Consider the following 24,455-nt stretch of genomic DNA (forward strand, 5'->3'; position numbering starts at 1 on the left):
ATAAAAATAGAAAATAAAAATGAAGCGATTTTTAATTTGTTTAATTAATGGCTCAAATACGCAAAATGTTGTAAGATTTAAATTTTCATAACTCATTCGAATTTTCGTTATCAGTACAAATAGCAGAATGAAGAGAAAACATATAAACTACTGCATGCACGCGTACATATGAGCATACATATGTGTGCGGTTATCACTTTCTTTTAATTCGCTCATCAATACTTCTGAAGATATTTGTAATTAAAAAAATAAAAAAATGCTTTTTATAGATTTCTGTATTTATGTTTACAGCAAAAGTTACTTTAGGTTGAACATCAGTAATTATAGCGAGAAATCGTTTAAAAAGGTAATTTGTAACTGTGGCTGTCAAATAAATCGACGCACATGAAACCATTTCGGCAGTTGCGAACCACTTCACTATTCACTTTGCAAGATGCGATGTTTATCTTCAGAATTTGATAATTTCAAAGTTGACAAGTATATACAAACAATCACCATTCTCGCATATTTATTATCACCCTGGTGACCTAGATTGGCTCTGGTTTCTGGTAGAATAACTTTTTATGGTATAAAGGAAATTTATTTGGTACGATCTGATTTTTTCTGTTTAAACCTCAATTCTGACTGATACTTGAGGCTTATCTCTAGGTGACAGTTTAATTTCTGAGTCTTTATTATCTTTTATTCCGCTGATCTTATCAGAAGAAGTTGTAGAAAGAGGCTTTGTATCACTAAAATTGGTGCATATGAACATTGACGGTCTTCCAGCAATCAACCTTAAAAAGTGTCCCTCTTGTTGTTGTTGTTGTTGTAGCAATAACTTTGCCCTGTCAGTGTAGTGCAATTACCGGTCGTCTTCGTCTAGCTCATCCAATGGTAGGCCCAGGAAACTAGCTGTTTCGACAGGTTGGGTCCAGAGGGAGAGAGGTGCTAGATGAGTATATTTGATGGGGCATATGAAAAGGTCGTTAGTGTCGTGCGGGATGCCTTCACATGCCGGTCATATGTTTAGTATGGCGTGGTCGATTCTGGATAAGTAAGCGTTTAGTCTATTACAGTATCCAGAACGTAGTTGTACCAAGTTTACGCGGGATTCTCGGGGAAGTTGGAGCTCTTCGTCTGCAATAGGCGGTGGTTGGACTTCGCTGACGGCATTTGGGCGTCGGGAGCTTAGGAAGGCGGTAAGAGTCTCACGATGAATGTCGTTGATTGTCTGTGGATCTCGTGCGCGTAATTGAGGAAGAGCCTCCTGACATACCTGGGAGGTAGCTCAGACTTAAGCAGGTGTCTGTATGGGTGAGGCCCACGGTAACACCCTAGCAGGAACTGCTTGCTGAGCAGTTTGTTATGCATCGTCGGTTGTTACCTTATTGCGGTTCTTTACTTTAGTGGCAATAGCGGTTGTGTGCGCTGAGAAGGGGAGCAAGCTGTCGAAGGTAACTCCCAATATTCTGGGGTTGTTTACAGTCGGAATTGGTGTATCATCGGTTTTTATCTTATGCTGCAGCTTGACCTTCTTTGTCCAGGTGGTAAAGAGGGTTTCGCCGTTCACTTAGTGGGGGAAAGTTGTAAGTTCCTCGCAGTAAAGAAGCGAGAAAGGCAGGTAGTCGTTTACCTTGGAGCACAGGCCATCGATGTCATTGCCCCTCGTCGGCGTAGGAGACCAGGGAGACTCCCTCTGGTGGCTGGGGAGTTTCGAGATGTAGAAGTTAAAAAGAGATGGTGAAAGGACACCACCCTCCTCTGTTTTGGTCTCGAAATAGCACCGACGAATGACGAACACTTAGGTAGCCTTTGCATAGTAAAGAAAAGCTAAATATGATATTTGGTGGGACCAAGTAGGTTTTATTTATTATGAACTGTTAAAACCAAGCGAAACCATCATTGGCGCACGGTTCCGGTATCGACTTCAATTGATTCGATTGAGCCGAGCACTACCCGAGAAGCGGCCGCAATACGCGGAGAGGCATGAAAAAGTGATTCTACAGCATGACGACGCTCGGCCTCAAGTTGCCAAACCCGTTAAAACTTACCTGGAAACACTGAAATGGAAAATCCTAGCCCAATCGCCATATTCTCCAGATATTGCGCCGGTCTAGCTGACCAGTAATTCCATTCATATGAAGACATTAAAAAATGGCTTGATCCTTGGATAGCCGCAAAAGATGAACAACTTTACCGCGACGATATACGAGATCTACCACAAAGATGGAAAAAAGTAGTAACCAGCGATGGGAAATAATTTCAATGATTCACTTGTAACCATTTTTTCAGAATAAAGTTGTATTTTCATCAAAAAAACAGCGACTACTTAGTTGCGCACCTAATACTTTTATATAAAATTTAAATAAACTAAAAAAAAATTATTTATATAAGACTTTTCTCACACTTAAAAATGTATTTTTGTTTTCTTAAGCACGCTCTCAAAACATTTGTTTGCCCACAACGCGGCAACGGGTCACCTTCATTATTTTTTAATTGCCCGGCATTATGGGATTCTACATCGTCAGGATACACATCCATACAAATAATTTGATTTAATTTCTATTTTGTTAATTGCCAACTAATCGTACAGACATTTATCGCGTTTTACCACCCTAGCAAATGCACTACAGCCGGGGTGTTTGGCCTTACGCATATTTGTATGTATGGGCGAGTGTATGGCTCGTTCACATAAACGCTTTATAGTCGACCACTTAGCACTTATCACCGCTCTGTGGCACTTGGGCGTGCAAGAATAGCATAGAGTGTAGCTTATCGATGGCAAAGGGAGAAAGCGAAAGGCGATTGGGAGGGATGTCAGCTGTGAGGGTGCCCACTCGATTGCCAGTTCGAAGCCTCTCGTTGTGCCTGTTATCGTCTATCAAACGATGTGATATTCATAGTGATAGTGTTTTGTTGGCGCTTTGCTCGGGTTGTTTACTTTTCCTGGCAATCTTGTGTGTGTGTGTGTGTGTGTGTCCTTACTGTTTATTACTCACACTAATCTACTTTAATATTTTTTAATTGCCTTTATGGCCAATTATAATTGTTAGTGTATGCGTGTGCACATTTTATTTGTCTTGTGTATATGTGTAGGTATGCAACGGAAAGTGGATGCTTTGTTATTTTTAACTACAGAGTGTTGATTATTTTTATGCGTACGCACTCGAAGACAGTTTGGTTGCACGCCTAAATGCACCCTTAGCGGTAGATTAGACGATTATCAACTGACTCACTAGGTAAACTGGGCAGAAGGGTGTGAAGTTGTTTGATAGCGGTGTTTACATTTTACCCCTACAAATGTACATACATATGTAGATATATATTTATTTGTAATTGATATGTGGTTTTCGGTGGGAATTTTTTAGATCTATAAAAAATGGAAATCAAATAAAAGTAAACAAAACTAAAAATTTTAATTTAACAAAAAATAGAGTAGAATGAAATCAAAAAAAGGAAATGAAAATAAAAACAAAATGAAATAAATTAAAAAGAGAAAATGAAATTAAATAAAATAAAAAAGAAAACATAAAAATCAAAACAAATCCAACTAAAAAGAAAACCGAAAATAAAGTAATGATTAGAAATGTGGAAAATGATATAGAAAATAAAAAAAGGTAATAAATATAAATTAATGAAAATGAAATGAAAAAATAAGAATAAGAAAAAACTTACATAAAATAAAAAAAATTAAATAAAATAAAACAAATTTATAAGAAATAGATAAGAACCACATAAAACTAAAATAGAATAGAATGAAGCGAAATAAAATAAATAAAAATAAAACAGGAGAAATAAAATAAAATAAATTAAAAAAATGCAAAAAAAACGAACAAAATAAATAAAATTTAACTAAACAAAAAAATAAAACAAAGTGAAATGATGTAAATAAAAGTAAAAAACGAAATTAAAAAAAAAAATTAAACAATAAATAGAATAGAAAACCATAACAAAGTAAAATAAAGGGGAATGAAATAAATAAAAATAACACAAAAGAGAAAAAATTAAGTAAAATAAAAAAGACGAAATAAAATTAAACTACAAAAAAATGAAATAAAACATAGTGAATGAATGTATTGAAATAAATAAAAATAAAAAATAAACGTAAAAATAAAAAAATTATATTAGTTTAAATAAAATGAAGCGAAATGAAATAAATAAAATTAAATAGAAAATAAATATAATAAAATAAAGGGAAACGAAATAAAAGAAAAAAATATATTATATAAAAATAAAAATTTGTTTAAAAAACTATTGTACATAAAATTAAATTTGCGTTTAAATGAAATGAAGCGAAATGAAATAAATAAGAACAAAAAAAAATAAATTAAAAAAAGATAAATATAATCAAATAAAGGAAAATGAAATAAAAGAAAAAATATAATAAAATAAAAAATTGTTAAAGAAACTATATTACATAAAATTAAATTTAAGTTTAAATGAAGCGAAATGAATTAAATAAGAATAAAAAAATAAAGTAAATAGAAAATAAATATAATAAAATAAAGGAAAATGAAATAAAAGAAAAAAAATGTAATAAAATAAAAAAATATTAAAAAGCTACATAAAATGAAATTTAAGTTTAAATGAAATGAAGCGAAATGAAATAAGTAAGAATAAAAAAATAAAGTAAATAGAAAATAAATATTATAAAATAAAGGAAAATGATATAAAAGAGAAAAAGTATAATAAAATAAAAAGTTTTTAAAAAAGCTACATAAAATTAATTTGCAGCTAGTGTGCTCTTTTTTTGTTTTTAAATTAGTGTAATATTTTATATTATTCTAATAAATAATAATAATAATTAAAAAATAAATAAATAAAACCGAGTAAAATAAAATGGAAAGAAAAGAAGTAAAAGAATAGAGTAGAATAAAATAAAGTAAAATGAAATGAATACTAAAAAAATACAATAAAATATAAATAATAAAAATAAAATAATAATAATTATATAAAAGAAAAATAGAGTAAAAGTAAAATTTAATTAAATATAGCAAAATAAATCTAAAATAAAATAAAGGGAAATAAAATGAGGTGAGATAGAATAGAACAAAATAAAGTAAAATGAAATAAAATTTATAATATACTACAAGGTGGCGCAAAATCATCAAATCTTCTTTTTGAAATTTTTTTTTCACTAAATAATTAGAATAAACTAAAAAATATTAAGTTAATTTAAAAAAAAAAAATTAATAATAATAAAAATAAAATTTGTTAAACAATAGAAAATAAAATAAAATAAAACAAAATAAGACAAACTATTGGGTATGGGAATAAGTTTTCATTCCTTCTAAGCCAAAGTTACGAATTATTTAAACAATTAAATAATAGCTGATATTAAGTGAAGTATGAGCCATTGGAAGCTACAACCTTACTCCACCTTTCAGGCAGCATACGGACTCCTCTGACGAAAAATGCGAGTTCTTTTGATTTGATCCATTCATTGGGGCAGTTTGCGCTGCTCTCGGAAAAGTGAACCGCTCTCCAATAAGGGCTGACTGTTTTGATCGGAACAGATGGTAATCCGAAGGTGCAATGTCTGGGGAATACGGCGGGTGGGGCAAGATTTACCAATTCAGTTCCTCTAAATATTTCTGGACCGATTTAGCAACGTGTGGCCTGGTGTGGTCATGCAGCAAATTCAGTTTGTCATGTCTACCGTCCCATTCCGGCCACTTTTCTTTGAGAGCTCCATTCTAACGCATTAGCTGAGGTCGGTGATGATCGCCCGTGGTGGTTTCAGATGGTTTAAGGAGTTCTCATAATAGATGACGCCCTTCTGATCCCACCAGATACACAACATAACCTTTGAAGCATGAATATTGTTTTTCGCTGTCGATGGACCTGGTTCACCTGACAAGCTCCAACATTTTCGATGATTAGGGTTATCATAATAGGTCATTTTTTAGCGCCAGTGACGTTGCGATGCAGAAAACCTTTTCTTTTCTGCCGTTTAAGAAGCATCTCACACGTCACCAAACTTCTCACGATGCCCTTCTCCTTCAACTGATGTATCATCCAGTTACCTGCTTTCTGTTGATCTGTCAACATCCAACTCTTTAGACATATCATCCCGTGTTCGACATGTGTCTTCATCCAATAATTGTTGTATGTAGTTGAATACCTTCGAACTTTTTCGGTGCCCCTTCGCGATTTTATCACTCACGTCGAATTGCCTTACATCTTCCAATCATCAGTATACATAATACTAGAGTGAACACAAAAATGGTATCAGAAAACTGACTCCCATATCTAATAAATTAAAATATTTAATATACATACTACAGGCGAAAAATTATCCATTTTGTACTAAATGAAGAATAAAAAATGAATTAAAAATAAATAAATTAGTAAAAAATTAAACTAAGCTCAAAAACATAAAAATAAAAAACAAAAAAAAATTTAATAAAATATTATATATAATATACTACAAGGGGGCACAAAATCATCGAATATTCTTTCTGAACCCATGTTTTGCAAAATAAAAAATGAATTAAAAATATTAATTGGAAGAAAGTAAGAAAAAATTAAATTGAATTCGAAAAAATAAAATTTGTAGAAAAATTAAAAACAAAATAAAATAAAACAAAATTAGACAATATAATATAAAATATGTATATATTATTCTGCAAGTTGGCGCAAAATTAATCAATTTCCTTTTTGAAAAGTTCCAATTATAAATTAGAACTTATTAAAAAAATAGTTAATTGAATTCAAAAAATAAAATTTGTGGAAGAATTAAAAATAAAACAAAATAAAACAAATAAAAGATAAAATATACAATATTCTACAAGGTGGCGCAAAACTAAGCATCTAATCTAATAGGACTATGAATAAGTTCGTGCGGTTTTTTTTCGAAATTTGAAACTTTATTGACGTAAAATGGTTACAAATTTAATATTCAAAATATTGTCCATCGCTTACTACTACTTTTTCCCATCTTTCTGGCAATTCACGGATTCCCTTTGTGAAAAATTCGGTCGGTTTTGCCGCAATCCACGAATCGATCCATTTTTTGACTTCATCGTAATTACGGAAGTGCTGGTCAGCCAGGCCATGTTGCATCGATCGGAAGAGATAGTAATCGGATGGCGCAAGGTCTGGACTATACGGCGGGTGGGGTAGGACATCCCATTTGAGCGTTTCTAAGTATGTTTTGACCACTTGTGCAACATGTGGCCGAGCATTGTCATGTTGCAAAATAACTTTGTCGTGTCTATCGGCGTATTGCGGCCGTTTTTCTCGCAGTGCTCGGCTCAAACGCATCAATTGTCGTCGGTAGACATCCCCCGTAATCGTTTCATTCGGTTTCAGTAGCTCATAATACACAACACCCAGCTGGTCCCACCAGATACACAGCATAACCTTCAGGCCATGAATATTCTGCGTCGACGTCGATGTTGAAGCATGGCCAGGGTATCCATACGTTGCCCGACGTTTTGGATTGTCGTAATGGACCCACTTTTCATCGCCAGTCACAATTCGATGCAAAAAACCCTTTCTTTCTCACTTCGACGTGGGGAGCTTCGCACATTATGCGGATAATTTCCCTCCCATCTCTCTCTCGATTCTATGCAAGTTTCGCAAATCTTCCGGTCAATCCTATTTGCATACATATCTGCTTGCTGCAAACAAACGTATTTACATACAAATTTCCCAATGATAATAGCTGGATTAGATTCTAGTCACGTACATGATTTAAGTTGACGCTTTTACAAGGGCGAACAAAGGACGTGACTGCGAATCGCAAGCGCGCTACTTTAGCGAAGTAGGCTTTACCAAATACACCAAAGCCGCTCAGCTGCGCTAAGAACTACTGCTCGCTTGTTGCATTAAGAATTTATTATGCAAAAATTGGCACATAAATAAGCGTCGCATTTACTGGAATCGAATGAAAGGAATAAGGCAAACACAAATGTCCGAAACTACTTTCTTACATTTTGCTGAAAAGTTTTATTGAAAAAAATTGGAGTGCATAGATTTTTATAAAAGCGAAAACCTTCATTTTTCAATTAGAGCCTAAAGGCAATGCGTTGAATTGTGATCATGCAATCATTCCTGGCATCAATGCTCGGACTTATAGTAGACATGGCAGTGACGTCAAGCTTCTCTGTTGATATGGAAACGCCTTTTTTGGCACACAAACTTAATGACTGTGGGAATTTTCGGTTACAAACATTTTGAATTTTCACTTCAGTTGAATAGTTGCACGGTTGAATGGCTAAAATGAGCGCTTTGCTTGTCGCTCTTGGCAAGTCTAATGATAGGGGAGAGCACGTGATTGACTCTTGAGGGCTAAGAGATTTAGTTAAGAGTAGGCGCTAAGAGAGCGCATTGTGAAAATGTTGTTTTCGTTGTAGTCCATGAATCAGGGATGAAAAATCGAAATTTCAGCTTGTACCTAATTTAACAAAACAAATTTACACATAAATGGCAGTTGTTACTTACGCATTTGAAATTTTTATTTAAAACGTATAAATAGGTATAAGACATATACAAATATACGTAGGTTAGGTCTGGTTGTACGGGTTGTCCGCTATGTGACACACTCAGCCGTATAACCCATTGTGAAGCCGTGTAGGAAACTTTTCCTTATATCTCCTAAAACCAGTGTGATCATTTCCCTATTACTTCTAACTAACTAAAAAATTGTATACTTGGTGAATATACGTCTTGATAGAACAGGTGAAAGCCATTAAAAGTGCGAGATCGTCTCTTCTCTTCTTCTTCTTCTTCATTGGCGCGATAACCGCTTACGAGATTTTGGCCGAGCTTAACAAAGCGCGCCTGTCGTTTCTTTCTCGTGCTAACCGGCGCCAGTTGGACACACCTAGTGAAGCCAAGTCCTTCTCCACTTGATCTAACCAACGCAGAGGAGGCCAGTTGGAAACACCAAGTGAAGCCAAGTCCTTCTCCACCTGATCTTTCCAACGCGAAGAGACCTTCCTCTTCCTCTGCTATCACCAGCTGGTACCGCATCGAATACTTTCAGAGCCGGAGCGTTTGCATCCATTCGGACGACATGACCCAGCCAGCGTAACCGCTGGATCTTTATTCGGCACGCAACTTTCTGCATCCATCCATAAAGGACCAATTCTATTCACCCACGTGTGGATCCATCGTATTTGTAGCCAGCTTTCAAGCTATAAGCTCGTCTTCTTGCACGTCTCTATCTGTACGGCTTCGCTTTGTTGCACTGTGTCGAGGTCAATCTGTTTTTCCGTAGTACGTTCTTGATGTATCTCTTTACCGTGTTCGAGTGTCTTGCTGATTATGTTGCTCGGCGTAATGTCGCCAATTTGGTTCATCAGAGCATCTCTTTCCGCCAGCCACCTGTCACAACTAAAAAACGTGTGTTCAGCGTCATTACTTGGCGCTTCGAAGTATATGCCCTTGGTAGCGCTTACCTTGCCCTTACGGTATCGGTATCTTCAGAAGTGTCCGTTGCTCGAGAGGAACAGAGTTTTAAAGTAATTTACTTCCCCTCAAAGTTCCTTTGATGGAATAAGTTTCGCCATTCATCTGCCACTAGGTTCAGTGTCCCGTCGGCTTTGTCCCATCTCCGCACCTCGACGCTAATGATGATGTGTTTCTTTTTAGAATCCCACACATCTATTTGCTCCCGGGGCTTTGAGGTCGGGGGTATCTCTCCGTAGATCACAAAGACTGTAGCGCGAGAGACAGTGCGATAGGCTGAGACAACTATCAGTGCCGCTGCTCGTTGCACAGCCTCCAGTGCTATGCGCTTGTCTTTGCAGTTTACCGCAATTCCCCATACTTCGCTGCCGTCCAGGCGAATCGGGTTAGTGGCCACCATGATTATCCTTCTTTTGCTCTATGTTGGTTCACCGATGTTTGCCATTAATTTGCTTAACAATCCCGTGGTATTTGCTGTTTTGGTAGCCGCATGCCGTATCTGGGCCCAGAAAGTAAGCCTGTTGTGTCAATCCTTGGTGGGAAGTCTCACTAGTTCATCGGCACTGCAGTTCCCCTCAATGTCGCAATGTCCAGAAATCCATGTTGCCTTTGGGTGAAATGACTCAGACATCGCGTTAAAAGTTGAGAGGTACTTCATGGCTACTTTAGAGGTTGTCGACTGTTTTGTGAGAGATTTTATAGCCACTTAGCTATCAGTGAAAATGTAGATATCATCTCTAGGTATCGCATCACACTGTACCAGTATTACAGATTTTATTTTTGCCATCAGTTCAGCCTGAAAATCACTGTAGTAGTCGGGAAGCCGAAAACTAAAGGAGATACCCAGAAGTGAGGAACATACACCTCTGCCCACCCTACGCTCAAACTTACATCGTCCAATTCCTACTCTTCCTTTGACGGGAGGAGGGTCGTGTATGTTGTATTGGTAATTGAAGGCGAGAACGCATAGTCTACCAGTCCGGAAAGCTCCGAAATGCCGGTTAGGATGTTGCGGTGGTCATAGTCCATGTTTGACCAAACACTTAAAGTGTTAAACCTTATTTTCGCACTGCCAGCGATGCCACTGGATTGCGTGGAAGGAAGTTCAATGTCGCTTATAATGCAACCGTTGACGTGGTTGACATTGCACCGGTTAGGAGAACAGATGTGAGTCTTTGAACCTTTTCAACTCCATTAATGTTTACATCGTTCTCAATGCCTTCTATCCAGGGCTTCCTATACAAGGCCTAGATATGTTACCCCTTCCGCTACTTTCAGGGGTTTTCCCTCTAGCGATATTTCTTTAAGAACAAGTGTATTATGTCTCCTGTAGAAAAGTATCACACCCGTTTTTCCGGGCTTAATGGTCCAACGATGTAAAAGGCAGATTATGATATGTTAAAAGTAAACAGTTACGAAACTCCAAATCTTTGCAGAATTTAATGTCGAATTTTCTTGGTAATTTGGTAGGATTTAATTGGAAAGCTTGATAGCGACGCCAGGTTTGTAAAATTCTTGAATGACTTTTGTAACAGGTGGCGCTAAAGTAATCCTCCTATCAGAAAATGCTATAAATTTTGCGATTGGCCCCTAATGTCAGTTCTGTTTTGACATTTGTGTAGTAAACACATGCGAAATACACGTTAATAAACAATGTTACGCTACACTGCTCCAGAACGCGGAATATTGCTGATTATTTATTTGACCAATAATCGGTCGGTGACTTTGGTACAGCGTGAATTTCGTCGCAGATTTCCTCGCCGCCCAACGCCTACTGGTGATACACTGCGACGTTTAGCCGCTCGCCTCGAAGAGACTGACACAACACGAGATGTTGCCAGGCGTGGCAGACCCCGGAGTAGCCGTTCTGCAGAGAATATTGCTGCTGTAGCCGAGGATGTCATGGAAGCGTCGTCGACATCGACCAGACGACGTGCCACGCAAATGGGTATCAATCGACGGTCTTTACAGCGAATTTTGGTACGAGATTTGAAGATGTTTCCGTACAAAGTCCAGACGGTGCATCAGCTGTTACGAGTAGCAGCTGACCGCCAATCGCGTCTAACATACGCTGAAGCCATCCTTAATCACCACCAAGAGGAATATGATTTTTCATCAAAAATAATCATGAGTGATGAGGCCCATTTCCATCTTAGCGGGCACGTAAATATAACAAAATTTACGCTTCTGGGGCACTGAAAATCCGCGTGTAACCCACGAAGAGCCATTAAACCCGCTCAAAGTCACTGTATGGTGTGCTGTTTTTGCTGGAGGAGTCATCGGACCTTTTTTCTTCGAAGACGTCGCCGGCCAAACGGATAGTATAGAGTATTTTTCATACCGTTCCGTGACTAGGGTCTCGAGATATAATCCAAAAACGTGGAACCGGGTAACCCTAGGATGTGTTTGTACAATATGGGTAGCAAATGGAAGCTGCTGATGATTCTATAGTATAGAGTATTTTTGATGCCGCTCCGTGACTAGGGTCTCGAGATATCGCCCAAAATGTGGACCCCGATAACTTAAGGATGTGTTCGTACAATATGGGTAGCAAATGGGAGCTGTTCATGATTTCTATAGTATAGAGTATTTTTCATACCGTTCCGTGACTAGGGTCTCGAGATATAATCCAAAACGTGGAACCGGGTAACCCTAGGATGTGTTTGTACAATATGGGTAGCAAATGGAAGCTGCTGATGATTCTATAGTATAGAGTATTTTTGATGCCGCTCCGTGGCTAGGGTCTCGAGATATCGCCCAAAATGTGGACCTGGATAACCATAGGATGTGTTTGGACCACATGAGTATCCATTTCGGCAAAAATGTAAAGCACTTAAGGATTTAATTGTGAAATTATATGTATTTGGGGAGGTGCGTTGCCATATGTACTCCATCGAATGGCAGAAAAGGGGATTGCCGCACGCACATATACTAATTTGGCTGGTACATAAAATAACTCCGAATCAAATCGATAGCCTTATATCAGCTGAAATTCCTAACAACACTGCTGATCCTGGGTTATTTCAAGTTGTCGAACCGATTGACACAAAAATTTTAGAGTTCTTTTCTATCTTTGAGGAGGTGGTTTGTGTGAAGTTTGATTGAAATCGGTGCAGCCGTTCCTGAGTTATGATATTTTATGTGAGTAATGGTTTCCTCTCATACGAAATGCCCGTATGGGAACAACAATAACAAATACACAGCCGCTTATGAGCGTTTCTGTTGTACTGTTGTGGTTGTAAGTGTATTATGTTAATATTAATTTTGGGCGAAAATATAATAAAAACTGGAGCATTCAAGGAACTGGAAAAACATTTTTAACTTTATTTATTTTAGCATAATTTATTTAGCGTAAAAAATTGAAATGGAAATTAAAGAATCAAAGTTTAATTACAAGTTTTTATCGGCTCTTTCACCTTACCTGTATATAATATAGGTGACCACTACAATCAAATTTTAAAAAAGTACAGAAAAGGCTATTGTGACATCTTTAGAAAGTATGTTGAATGAAAAAAATCAACTAATTCAACTGTTTAAACATTTTACGAGTTCTATAAAGAAAACTTAATATGAAAAATTTCTTGCGATATAAAAAAAACATTGTATGTATGGTGGTGCGAATCCCACTGGGTTGCGTAATTTTTTTTTTTAATTTTGGGCCTAACAATTTCTCCGACTTTAGATTGCTTAAATATATAATATTATTAGATATATTTCTAACAACATTTCAAAACTAGGAAATTTGAATGTTTACTTATTTAAGCTTCCATTTTTATCTTTCAGGATATTTAAAATATTCATCGAGCTACGCGCAACAGTTAGCGGCAATCCAAGGTAAGTAAACAAGTCTAAAATTTTCCTAAATAGCAACATCAAATATTCGTATAAAGTGAAACAAGTGAACTAAGCTACTGTTGAGGAAGAAATGCCTCAAGCTTAAGAAATAATTTTCGTGTGGAATTTATTATATTATTTTTACACTGTATATTTACTTGAAACTCTGAAAATTTCAAATGTTCCCAGTAGGTAAAATTCGTAATAACTTTGAAATGTGTGGAAATTTTATTTGAGTTGTATAAGAGTCTATTTACACAGATCATCGCCGTGTCAGTTCACTGCCGTGTCACGGCACTGATATGTGTAAATAGACCCTAAATGATTGTGAACTGCTAAGGTCCGTCAAGTGGTTTCTCTATGGGGGCATATCAAAGCTTTTACAGAGCTCTATCGCAGAAGCTTCGGCGTTTCAAATGATCTAGTGATTTTTCTGCTTAAGTTAATGTGATCTGAGCGGCTTCCAATTTCGGCCAGTGGCGAGGAATCGATTGAGTTCCCTAATTTTTAACTTAATTACCTACAGCGAGTGTCGTAGGCGATGGAACAATGAGTTGTATGAGCTTTAATATATATGTAAAAGTACCCAAGAGGTAAAAAAATCATAATTTGTAGCAAATTTAGTGCAAATCAGTTAATCTTCCGACTGGGTGGATATAAGAATTTTAATCTTTAAAAAACAAATTTATATCTGTCAATTTATGAAAGTTCAAGTATATCTGGACGCAAACTGTGTAAAGGTAGCCACAGCCTCCTGTCCTCCACCTCAACTTGGTTGCGTTAATTGATTGAATTTCTGATTAGGTTGTATTGTTTGAGCAGTCATTGAATTGTTGCCACTCATGCGACAACATCACGCAGGAGCTGAATATGGACTGTGAATGTGGTGAGGGGGTAGGTGTTGCAATTATAAATATAAAAGCGCGTGCGAGGACTGAATGTCCGCTGCTATCAATGGCAATTTTAATTAAATGAAATATTGATAGGTTACATAATAAGCTGCTCATTTATTCATTAAAATGAATGAGCTAAATGTGAGTCAAGGCGTCAAGTGGCAAAGGCAATCAGAGGTGAACAAGCCTGAGTGCAAGTACTATACATACATACATACATACGCCCATATGTATACATATATATGATGACAAATTTACTCATAATTGCCTTTTGTGGTGCTATTAATATAATACCAGCAAACAGCGTCAGGTGCAGCCCTAAAAGGTGTACTAAGACCTTGTCCAACAAAGGCACTCAAGGTCATTCCGAATGCACCTAAAATAGTCGCGACCGAGTGGATAAACTCATAGTGGCGCCATGTGGTACGTCTTTAAGGTCTAGTTAAATTAGGCTAAATGGCTGCTCGAAAAGGAAACGGCCAAAGGGCCACTCAAACAGTTGACTATAGGAACCTTCTATTGTGATATCATTAAGAAAACTATCCCAGATAAGAAAGGACGGATGTGTAGAGACACTAATTAAGGCGAATGTTGATAGTTTAAGAAATACGGAAGAGAAACTTTTGGACCGGATGTTAAAATTTTACATGCGCGAAAGTAAAGACGGATAATTGGCGCGCTAGGAATAGCGGAAAGAAACTTTTGGCCTTCTCCAGTTCAGTTAAAAAGTGAGGGCCAAAATAACGAGAAAAGACAAGAACGAGACAAGACGAGAGAAATGACAAGAATGACTGGAACCCGCAAGAGAGCAGTGGTCGCGGTTTGCCAAAGAATACTCGGAGAAGGTCGATGTTGCGCGAGCTAGTAGAAACCGATATCACATGGAACGGCACAAAAACAATAGCCCAGAACCGTGTACGATGGAATAGTCTCGTCGAAGTCCTATGCTCCCGAGAGGAGTGAACAGGAAAGAAAACAATATACGACAAGGTGATCTCATCATTATTCAGTTAGTTATTGCAAAAGGTGTTCAAAATTTTAATGAGTCTGACTGTATAAATTACCAATAGGTAGTGTTCAATTGAGGCTCCCATCACAAGCGAGAAATGCGGGTTTTTCCACCACAAAAATTCTTTCACCCGCAATTCATCCACTGTGGAAAGGGATGGGAATGATGTTCCGTCTGATTACTATGTTATAAAAGATATTTCGACCGCAACCGATCTACCCGTGTAATGGACGCATAATGATATTCAGTCTGATTACTATTTTACTAATTGTGGACAATGCCCGTTGAAGACTCTCACCACCGACAAAATAAACGGCTTTGTTAGCCGCAGAAGATCTCTCCACCGCGACCGATCTATTCGTTGCCACAAAGACTCGCTCAGCTGATTAGAGGCTCTTTTTCCAAGGGCAGACCGCATATAGCTAAGGAAATTTCCACTTTTTATTTGCGCGAAGACATCAACTCAAGTATATTCTGCCTAGCCAGCTCGTCAGCCTTATAGGTTCCTGCAATGCGTCAGTTACTGTTTGGTTATCTTATAAGTTTTAGAGCGAAATGATCCGATAGGATTGAAAGGTTGAGCATTTTTTTTTAAATTTAGATTACACTGGGGTCGTTGTCGCCGCTGCGTAAACGGTCTTACCCAGGAAAATACTCATTGGGCTTTCTTGGTTTGCTAAAGAGGGGATGGTCAGTTATTCAAACAAGCTAATCAGAAAAAGTCAGTTTTAGCTTAATTGTTGCTGAGTAAAAAGAGCAGATTTGCTACCTGGAACAAGGAAAATTGTTGTATCAAGTTATAGAAGTGTAACGAAGAGCTAGAATAGATATTGTTGCTGTAGCAGCTTACTAAGCCCTGCCAGTTCGGTATAGTCACCAATCTTCATCGTCTACCATAGCTTACCCAACGGTTAGCCCGGTAAACATGCCGTTTTGACGGGTTGAGTCTAGAGAGAGCGGGGTGTTAGGTGAGTGGGCTTAGGAGGACACATGAATAGGTGGATTTATATTGAGTATGTCGGGGTCGATTCTGGATAAATACGAGCTTAACCCGCTACAATATCAAAATAAATTTGAGCCTACTTTGATCTTTTATGGAACAAATCGCGTGGCTCCCTGCAATTTTTTTCTGTTTGATCGAATTGTTGTTTTTGTCCGGACGAACTAGCAAGAACAGCACTCAGATACAAATAAACCCATTGTACTGCATTCGGATCCCCTTTTAATTTTCTTTAAATCTACCCGATATCCGAAGAAATCTGAGTAGATCTTGTGGTGCCAAGGAGCCAAGGTGGTTGGTCGCTTTTTAACACATCAGTGCCAAAGACCTCAAGCTTGATTTGTGCGACGGCCGGGCAGACGCACAGAAAGTAGTCCGCCGTCTCATCCTGCTCTCTAAATGCTGGGTAGAGTACACTGTCTGAGATGCCTACCTTTCCCATGTGCTTCGCCCATAGAAAGTGGCCCGTCATCAATCAAACCAGCTGCCTACAGTCCCTTCTGCTTAATAACAGTCGGCCGGACATGACAGGTAATATTAGTTACTAATTTCCTCCATCTGCAGCCTCTGTCAGCCAAGCTCGTTTGTGGGTTAAAGTAACCCTGCAGAAGAGAGTGACAGAACGGACTCCAAGCCAAAGAAGTTTGCTTCAGAGCCCGTCCTAACTAAAGAGTCACAGATCTCGTTACCCATGATATCCACGTGTCGCGGAACCCATGCCAGCATCAGGATATTACGTCTACCGACATAGTTCCGCCTGGATTTACAGGATTTAACCAGCCTTAAACTCAACTACCCCACACTACTGGGAATGCATTTTAACAGCCGAAGGAAAGTAATAGAAAATTCGAAAATGGCTCTGATGGTTATACCGAAAATAGAGTTCCAGAAATAGGTCGAGAGTTGGATCAAACGTGTGTTGGCGATAATATGACTTTTGAAGAATAAATTTGCATTTTGAATCTTCTAAATATATTTGGGGAACTTTTTAATCCTTTACGATTTTTTTTCCTTGTTCACTCCACTCGGGAGCATAGGGCCTCGACAAGACTTAGTCTTACGTTGGATATTCTAGTCATCTATTTTGCTTTTTGGCAGGGTAGGTGATTAGCCTGCCGCTGCTAGTCCTAAATAGTGGGAATGCCCAGCTGTCGTTGCTTAGGAACAGTGCCTTCTAACTGTTTAGCGCGCCATCAGTGTTTCACATTTTTCTGTCATAAGGATCACACAGATGGTTGAGGACTTCGTTAAATTTTGATGTGTCTGCGCTATTACCGCGATTGCCAGCTTCTTCTTGCTGGCGCCACTGATGCAATGTGTAATTGTGTCTTTTTCTTTGTTTTTTGCTTGTTTTAGCAGCCACAATGCAAGTAATGCGCTGACTTTTGTGCGGGAGTAAGGATCGGAAGAATAAGGTGTTTGGGGTTGAGGAATAAAATTTTTTTTTTTTTTGTTTTAGAAACTAGAAACTAGGAAAGTGGGAAAGTTTGGGAAAGTACTTTACGTGGGATTCGAACCCACACGGTACCCTTTAACATAAATTTCTTTTTTTTTCAAAATAATTCATTAGGAAATTAAAAGGATGGTTGAAGATAAGTTTTTCAAACGACGTTATTACCCTAAAGGGTGGTTAAGTTTCAAGGGCCGGTGTTGATTTTAAATAAAATACAATTGTTTTAGAAAATTATTGTAATTTCTCTTTATCATAATAATATTGGCACGGCTCAATTACGAATGGGCAAAATATCGGCAAAATGGCCGCGCGGCCTCGGCGGCACTCCTCCATCCGATGGTCCAAATTTTCGATGACTATGAGGCATAATTGAGGTTCTATGCCGTTAATGTGCCGAATTATCTCATTCTTTAGCTCTTGAATTGTTGCTGGCTTATCGACGTACACCTTTTCTTTCAAATAACCCCAAAGAATGAAGTCCAACGGTATCAAATCACATGATCTTGGCAGCCAATTGACATCGCCGCGACGTGAGATTATTCGGCCATCAAATTTTTCGCGCAAAAGATCTATTCTTTCGTTAGCTGTGTGACAAGTGGCACCGCCCTGTTGTAACCACATATCGTCCACATCCATATCTTCCAATTCTGGCCATAAAAAGTTGATGATAACCAACGGTAGCGAACACTATTCACAGTAACTGCCTGATCGGCCTCATTTTGGAAAAAATACGGCCCAATGATGCCGCCGGCCCATAAACCGCACCAAACAGTCACTCTTTGTGGGTGCATTGGTTTTTCGGCAATCACTCTTGATTTATCATTCGCCCAAATGTGGCAATTCTGCTTATTAACGAATCCACTGAGGTGAAAATATGCCTCATCACTGAGGCACGAAGTGCGCGATATGCATTTTGATTTGAACGCCCGTTTTCATAATAAGCCTGAATAACTTTATCGCATTGCTCGATTGTGTATCTTTCCATGGTTCGAATTGAATTAATCTGAAATTGAAAAATGTCAAATGAAATTCAGAAAAAAACTTGACAGGTAGGCGTGATTTACATTCAACATCGGGCCTTAAAATTTAGCCACCCTTAATACTTGTCCTGATATATGCTGTCCTGGGTTTTGTCTTTTCGTTGGATGTCCAACATAGCGTAAGTGGAAGTTTTTAAAAATATTTTTTGGACAATTGGTCCTGCGAAATTTTAAGTTTTTTCGTAAATCGCACAGTGAAATCAACCGCCCAACAAACTTTTAGTTCGTAACAACATCATTTTTTCACAGTAAAAAATTCTGATCATCCTTTAGACGGCGAAATTTATTTATATTAAATTCCATAATATTTTTCTTAGAATCAACTGACGTACTTTACTATACGTAAATTTGATACAACAACATTTAGCCGCATTTGATCGGCATAAATAAATTTTCGCTCAAATGACAAGACATCAGTTGGCCATCACTCATTGTTGTTGACTGAAACAAAGAAAAAAAACACTTTCATTAAATTTTTCTTATCAGTTCGTTGGTATTTTATCGCAATTCAATTATCTACTTACTACCGTTATTTTATGCATTTCCTTCGCCCACACAGCATTTACAAGTATGAGTACATACAAACAGGTATGGAGTAGTACAAGTGCCCATACATACAGACTTGTATTTAAATTGTGAGTACAAATATTAAACTTCTACATAGTTTTTCCACCACATTAATGTATGTTTGTATGTTTCATTATAATTTTATTACCAAGCCCACCAACAACACCCAATCGAACTTTCGAACAGTTCAAACTACTCTAAGTAATAATTCACTACAATGCGCTGGGTAGCACAAATTGGCTTCCGCGGATTCGAGGAAATTTATGGCATTGCGGTTGGTTTAAAGTTTTAGTAAAAGTTCAGTAGTGTCATAAAGTGTTGAAAAAACTGAAAAAATGAATAATGATAATACATAGATAACGTGCAAGCAGCGCGCTTTGAGGCCAGGTGCGGACTAGTAACTACTTCGGCCAATTTTGCCAATGTTCGGGTGAAACGAAATTGAACAGAACATTTGCGAGTATCAAAAATCAGCTTTGTTTTATTAATAAGACAAAACAAAGATTCACATTTGAATATATGTAGCTCACTTTAATTTCAGTTTATATTTGAGAATATCAAAAGAAAAATATCTCGATTAAATTGTGAACCTGCCATAAAATATTGACACGGAAATACACCTGACTTTAATGAATTGCAACAAAAATTCCCTTTTCGATTTCAATGAAATTGCAGACTTTGTGATATCAGCATTCAACATTTTTGCGAAAAATTGGAGTCTATAAAGGGTGATAAATTTAGAGCTGACGGACTTTAAATTGAAATAAAACAAAGAGAATTCAAATTGATTGGACACTTTTTATTATTTTTTTGTAAGACCATTCATGACATTTATTTTTCAAAAGTTGGCCGCAGGTTGGTAAGAGGGCAAGAGTACCCGAGGTATATTTCAAGTAGCACTTACGTGCCGTTTTGAAACCATAATGTGGACCACTATCTGGGAAGAGAAAAACCGTCTGCAGGCGTCCAGTGCTATTAATGTAGAGGGGGAGAGGAAAGGGATCTAGGCTGGAGAATTTCTTCAAGTCATCCCGAAAGGGCATCCCCTAAGGAATCTCAAGCGCCTAGCCGCCAGTGCCGGACATTTGCAGATAAAGTGTCCAACAGTCTCTTTTTCTGCAGAATCCCCACAGCTTTTGCAATAGGGATTGTACGGAATTCCAAGCTTCTCCGCATGAGTACCGATCCCGCAGTGACCAGTGAACACCGCAATGAGTTTGGAAATTGAATGGCGGGGTATTCCCATCACCTTAAGCGTTCTGTTTCTATCGTATTGAGGCCATAGTGTTTTCGAAATATCATAGCACACAATGAGACAGACCTCCAACTGTCTTGCGCTTGTTTTAGAAAGAAATTGTGTAATTTCCCTTTAACAAAGGTCAAGGGGATACCGATATCTGAGAAGGGGACAGGGGACCGGTAAACCGGTTCTATCGACCCCTTCCTGGCAAGCTCATCGGCAATTTCATTTCCCTCTATATTCCTGTGCCCAGGAACCCAGATAATGGAAATGTTTCCTGCACGTTCCAGACGTTTGAGTTCCTCCTCCTTACAGGAGTTCATCAGAAGAGAGCTGCAATACGGCGACGACAGGGCCCTGATCGCAGCTTGACTATCGGAAAAAATTTTAATATCTCCCTCCCAACAGCGATCCCAGCGAGCATTTTGCATGCTTGCAGTATCGCGAAGTCCTCTGCTTGAAAAACGCTGCTTGTTTCCAGCAGTTTAAAGAAGGCCGAAATACTGGCTGATTAAGAGTGAACCCCCCGCTCCATCTCCAGACTCCATCTTGGATACGTCAGTGAAAATAGAGGTACCTATATCCGTGCCGACTCTCCCCTCTTTTCAATCTTGCGTGCTCGGAAATATAGCCCTAGCACAACCCTCGAAATCCAGTTTGCGGATGGAGAGGTCAGTGCGAATAACAGAGAAGGAAGGGGAGATCTGCTTCAAGATGCTACTATGTCCTACAGGAAGTTGTCACCCAAGGACAATCTCCTTCAGCCTAATAGCACTCTGAGCAGCAATGGATTGAACCTGCAGATGCACAGGAAGTAAGTGCAGAATAACGTTGAGCGCAGCCGTGGCACATGTTCTACAAGCACCAGTGATGCCCACACATGCAGTTCTCTGCACTCTCTCTAATTTAGTGGTGTTGTAGCCCTTCTGAAGAGCTACCCACCAATCTAAGCAACCATATGTCAAAATTGGCAGAACCACTAAGTTGTACATCGAAAGTACGTCACGTGGCTTGAGACCCCACTTTTTTGCCGAACATAGATTTACAGGCGTATAAGGCTATATTGGCCTTCTTAACTCGATTTTCTATGTGCAGCTTCCAGTGGAGCTTGGGGTCAAATATTACACCAAGATACTTGACTTCCGATGAGAGAGTAAGACACTGGTTGTTTAGTCTTGAAAGCTTAAAAGGTGGAGGCTGGTATTTTCTGGTGAATAGCATCAACTCCGTTTTTTCAGAGTTGACTCTGAGACCGCAACTGGCAGCCCAATGTAGCTAGTGCACCTTCCAAAATTTCAGTCATTACTGATGGGAAGGGCCCTGAGACCATTTGGACCAAGTCATCGGCGTATGCTATGTTGGCCGCAACTGCGTCTTAATTCGGCCATCCGTAAACACCAATTTTGAATGACTCGCTGGAGGATTTCGGTCGGTAACTTTAATAATGTTGGCCTTCAATACCTCAATCGAAGCTGGTTTGCATCCCCCACAAATAAAAGTCCAAAGGTGTGAAATCACACGATCTTGGTTGTCAATCCATTGCTCCGAGACGAGAGATAAATTGCTCACCGAAACGACGATGCAGTAAATCCATTGTTCCATTGTTTCACGAGCTGCATGGCAAGTAGCGCCGTCTGGTTGGAACCAAATGCTGTTTATCATGGTACGATAGTCTTCGCCATTCACTGCTACATTGGCGCCAGGCTCATCTTTGAATAAATATGGGCCGTTGATTCCTCCAGCCCATAGACTACAGAAAACGATTATTCACAATGGATGTATTGACTGTTCTTGAATGGCCTGGGGTTGCTCTTCAGCCCAAATATGACAATACTGCTTATTGATGTAGCCATTAAGTCGAAAATGGGTCTCATCGCAGTACACCGTAAAATGGCCTGAGCGCGCGATGAACACTTTTCACAGAGCGTCGATTTCCGTAATGCAATTGTCCGATTTGTAAAGGTTGTTGAGTAAGCCTCATCTTTCCACGATGAAATGCCAATGAATACTGAAAAAAGTTGTGTATTTAATTTGACAGTAGTCACGCGTGGTGTGTCAAAAAACCCTGTTGGAAAAAGTATCTCTAATGTGATCACCCTTTTCAGCTTTTCAAAAAAAAAAAAATTGAAGAATTGTTCAACCAGAATTCGGCCAAAACTGAAGCGTAACGAACTTTTGTGACTTAAGTTCGTTCGATCGCTAAGATGCTTACCTCTTCTACTAGGCATGTCAATTTTCGGCATTTTATCAATCCCGCGATTTCTCGGTATCCTAAAAATGTTCCGAAATTAAATTAATTAAGTCACAGTTTTATAAAACAAGGCATTGAAAGCACTGAAAGCTCAACCAATGTGACCAATAAAGCTTTTCTTCCCTCAAAAAGAAGGATTTTCGTGATGAAGATTTGACATATAATGAAGAATAAAGAATACTACTCGTCCCGGAATTTTCGGGATTAAAAAGAAATAGCCAAGACTCGTATATCGCGAGTAATATCCCTACCATCAACATACATAAATGCTTGTTCAAAGGTGTGTGTGCGTTTTCTTTTTTATTGTTAAACAATTTTTAAAATTTTTTTTTCGAATAAAGCATCAGCCGAGTAAAAATTATTCAGACCCAGGGGTCCAAGACACAGACAAATCCTACCTGTACTCAAAAAATGAGTAATAGAAGCCGCAATTTATGAACGTATTGGATCGTAATTGCTTTCTTCGCGTCTGAAACTGTCTGAAAAACTGAAACTGAACTTTTTTTTTCAATTTTGATTCCGGCTACCTCCGCTTGGAACGCACTGTAGTGGTCCAGCAGCCTCAATTTGAGCTTGATGGGGAGCTCCTCGCACAATACTCCTTCACTAACCCTTCTGTCGAACTTCGAGTCATCCGTGAACAAGTTTACCTGGCATTTTTTTATCTAAAGAAAAAAATAAAATTTTTTAAAGAAGATTTCGTTTCAGGTTTGTTTTTGCCATCTCTGAAAGTAAGCGTAATTCAGTGCTTCATACAACGATTGCCTTGAGTGGCGAAATTGTTTACTGGGTTAATGTAAACTCTCAACTCTTTAGTGTAAAACTCTCTTAAAATAGCTACTGAGCACATCCATCGGCAATACTCTGCTCTTAATACACACACGTGCGCTGCACTTCCAACTCTCTTGCACTACACTCTCTTCACTTCAACTTCATACTCAAATTTTATTCATACATACATCTATAAATATTTGATCGCTTCATGACCTTGTTTTAATCTCTACAACATACTCTCTAGAAATTCTCTAATTTTGAAGTGAATAAAAAGAGTGATAAGAGTGTCAATGGCACTGCCAATTCGAAAAAAAACCTTTTGAGTGACTATTTGTTTGCCGACTACTTCTGGTGAAGTTTGACTTTGTTGCAAATTATTTGATATCGTGGCAATTTTTTTCTTGAAATATAATTTTAAATACTTATTTGTTTATTTTCATCTTTGTGACGCCTAATTCCACCCGACTCAATTTAGTGAGACACGTTTTATTGCCATTTCTGCTCTGCACATTATCAAAAAAGCCTGCACTCACGCTTTCATACTCCAGCTTTCGTGCTCTCTCCTTCTCTTTCTCTCACTCTCTCTCTCTGACGGTCCAACTTACCTGTAATTTTCTATTGTTTGCGTGCGATGACAGATGTGTTTTACCCACTATTGTTGTATGAGAAGAATGACATATTAACTGCTGAGCCATAGAGATTCACACACACACACACAAAAGAATGAATGTGTGCATGAAATTGCAAAAATCAAAAAATAAGCGTGCACAGATAAACACACATACAAACAAAGGTGATACATACGCATTTGTTCACATGAAACGCAGACGATTAGTGAATTATACATGAGCAGTAACCAGCAACAACAGTAAAATAAGCATATAAAAGCAAAATTTACAAATTTGAGTTAGCGCTCAGAGAGCACCCCGTGCACCGGTGCCGCTTTATCGCTATTCAAACTGTAGTATTCTGAGCGCGCCTTTTGCCGTGTATGC

General features: G+C 38.3%; 1 protein-coding gene across 1 annotated transcript in view; it reads left to right on the plus strand.

Annotated features, from left to right (window-relative positions):
- Positions 1-24,455, plus strand: part of LOC128864311 (protein numb) — a 147,252-nt gene that overhangs the window by 45,376 nt on the left and 77,421 nt on the right. The window contains exon 3 of the mRNA XM_054103916.1: positions 13,183-13,233. The gene's annotated coding sequence lies outside the window, so the exon portion shown is untranslated. The remainder of the gene's footprint in view (positions 1-13,182; positions 13,234-24,455) is intronic.

Source organism: Anastrepha ludens, chromosome 5 (assembly GCF_028408465.1).
Source record: "Anastrepha ludens isolate Willacy chromosome 5, idAnaLude1.1, whole genome shotgun sequence".
NCBI lineage: Eukaryota > Metazoa > Arthropoda > Insecta > Diptera > Tephritidae > Anastrepha > Anastrepha ludens.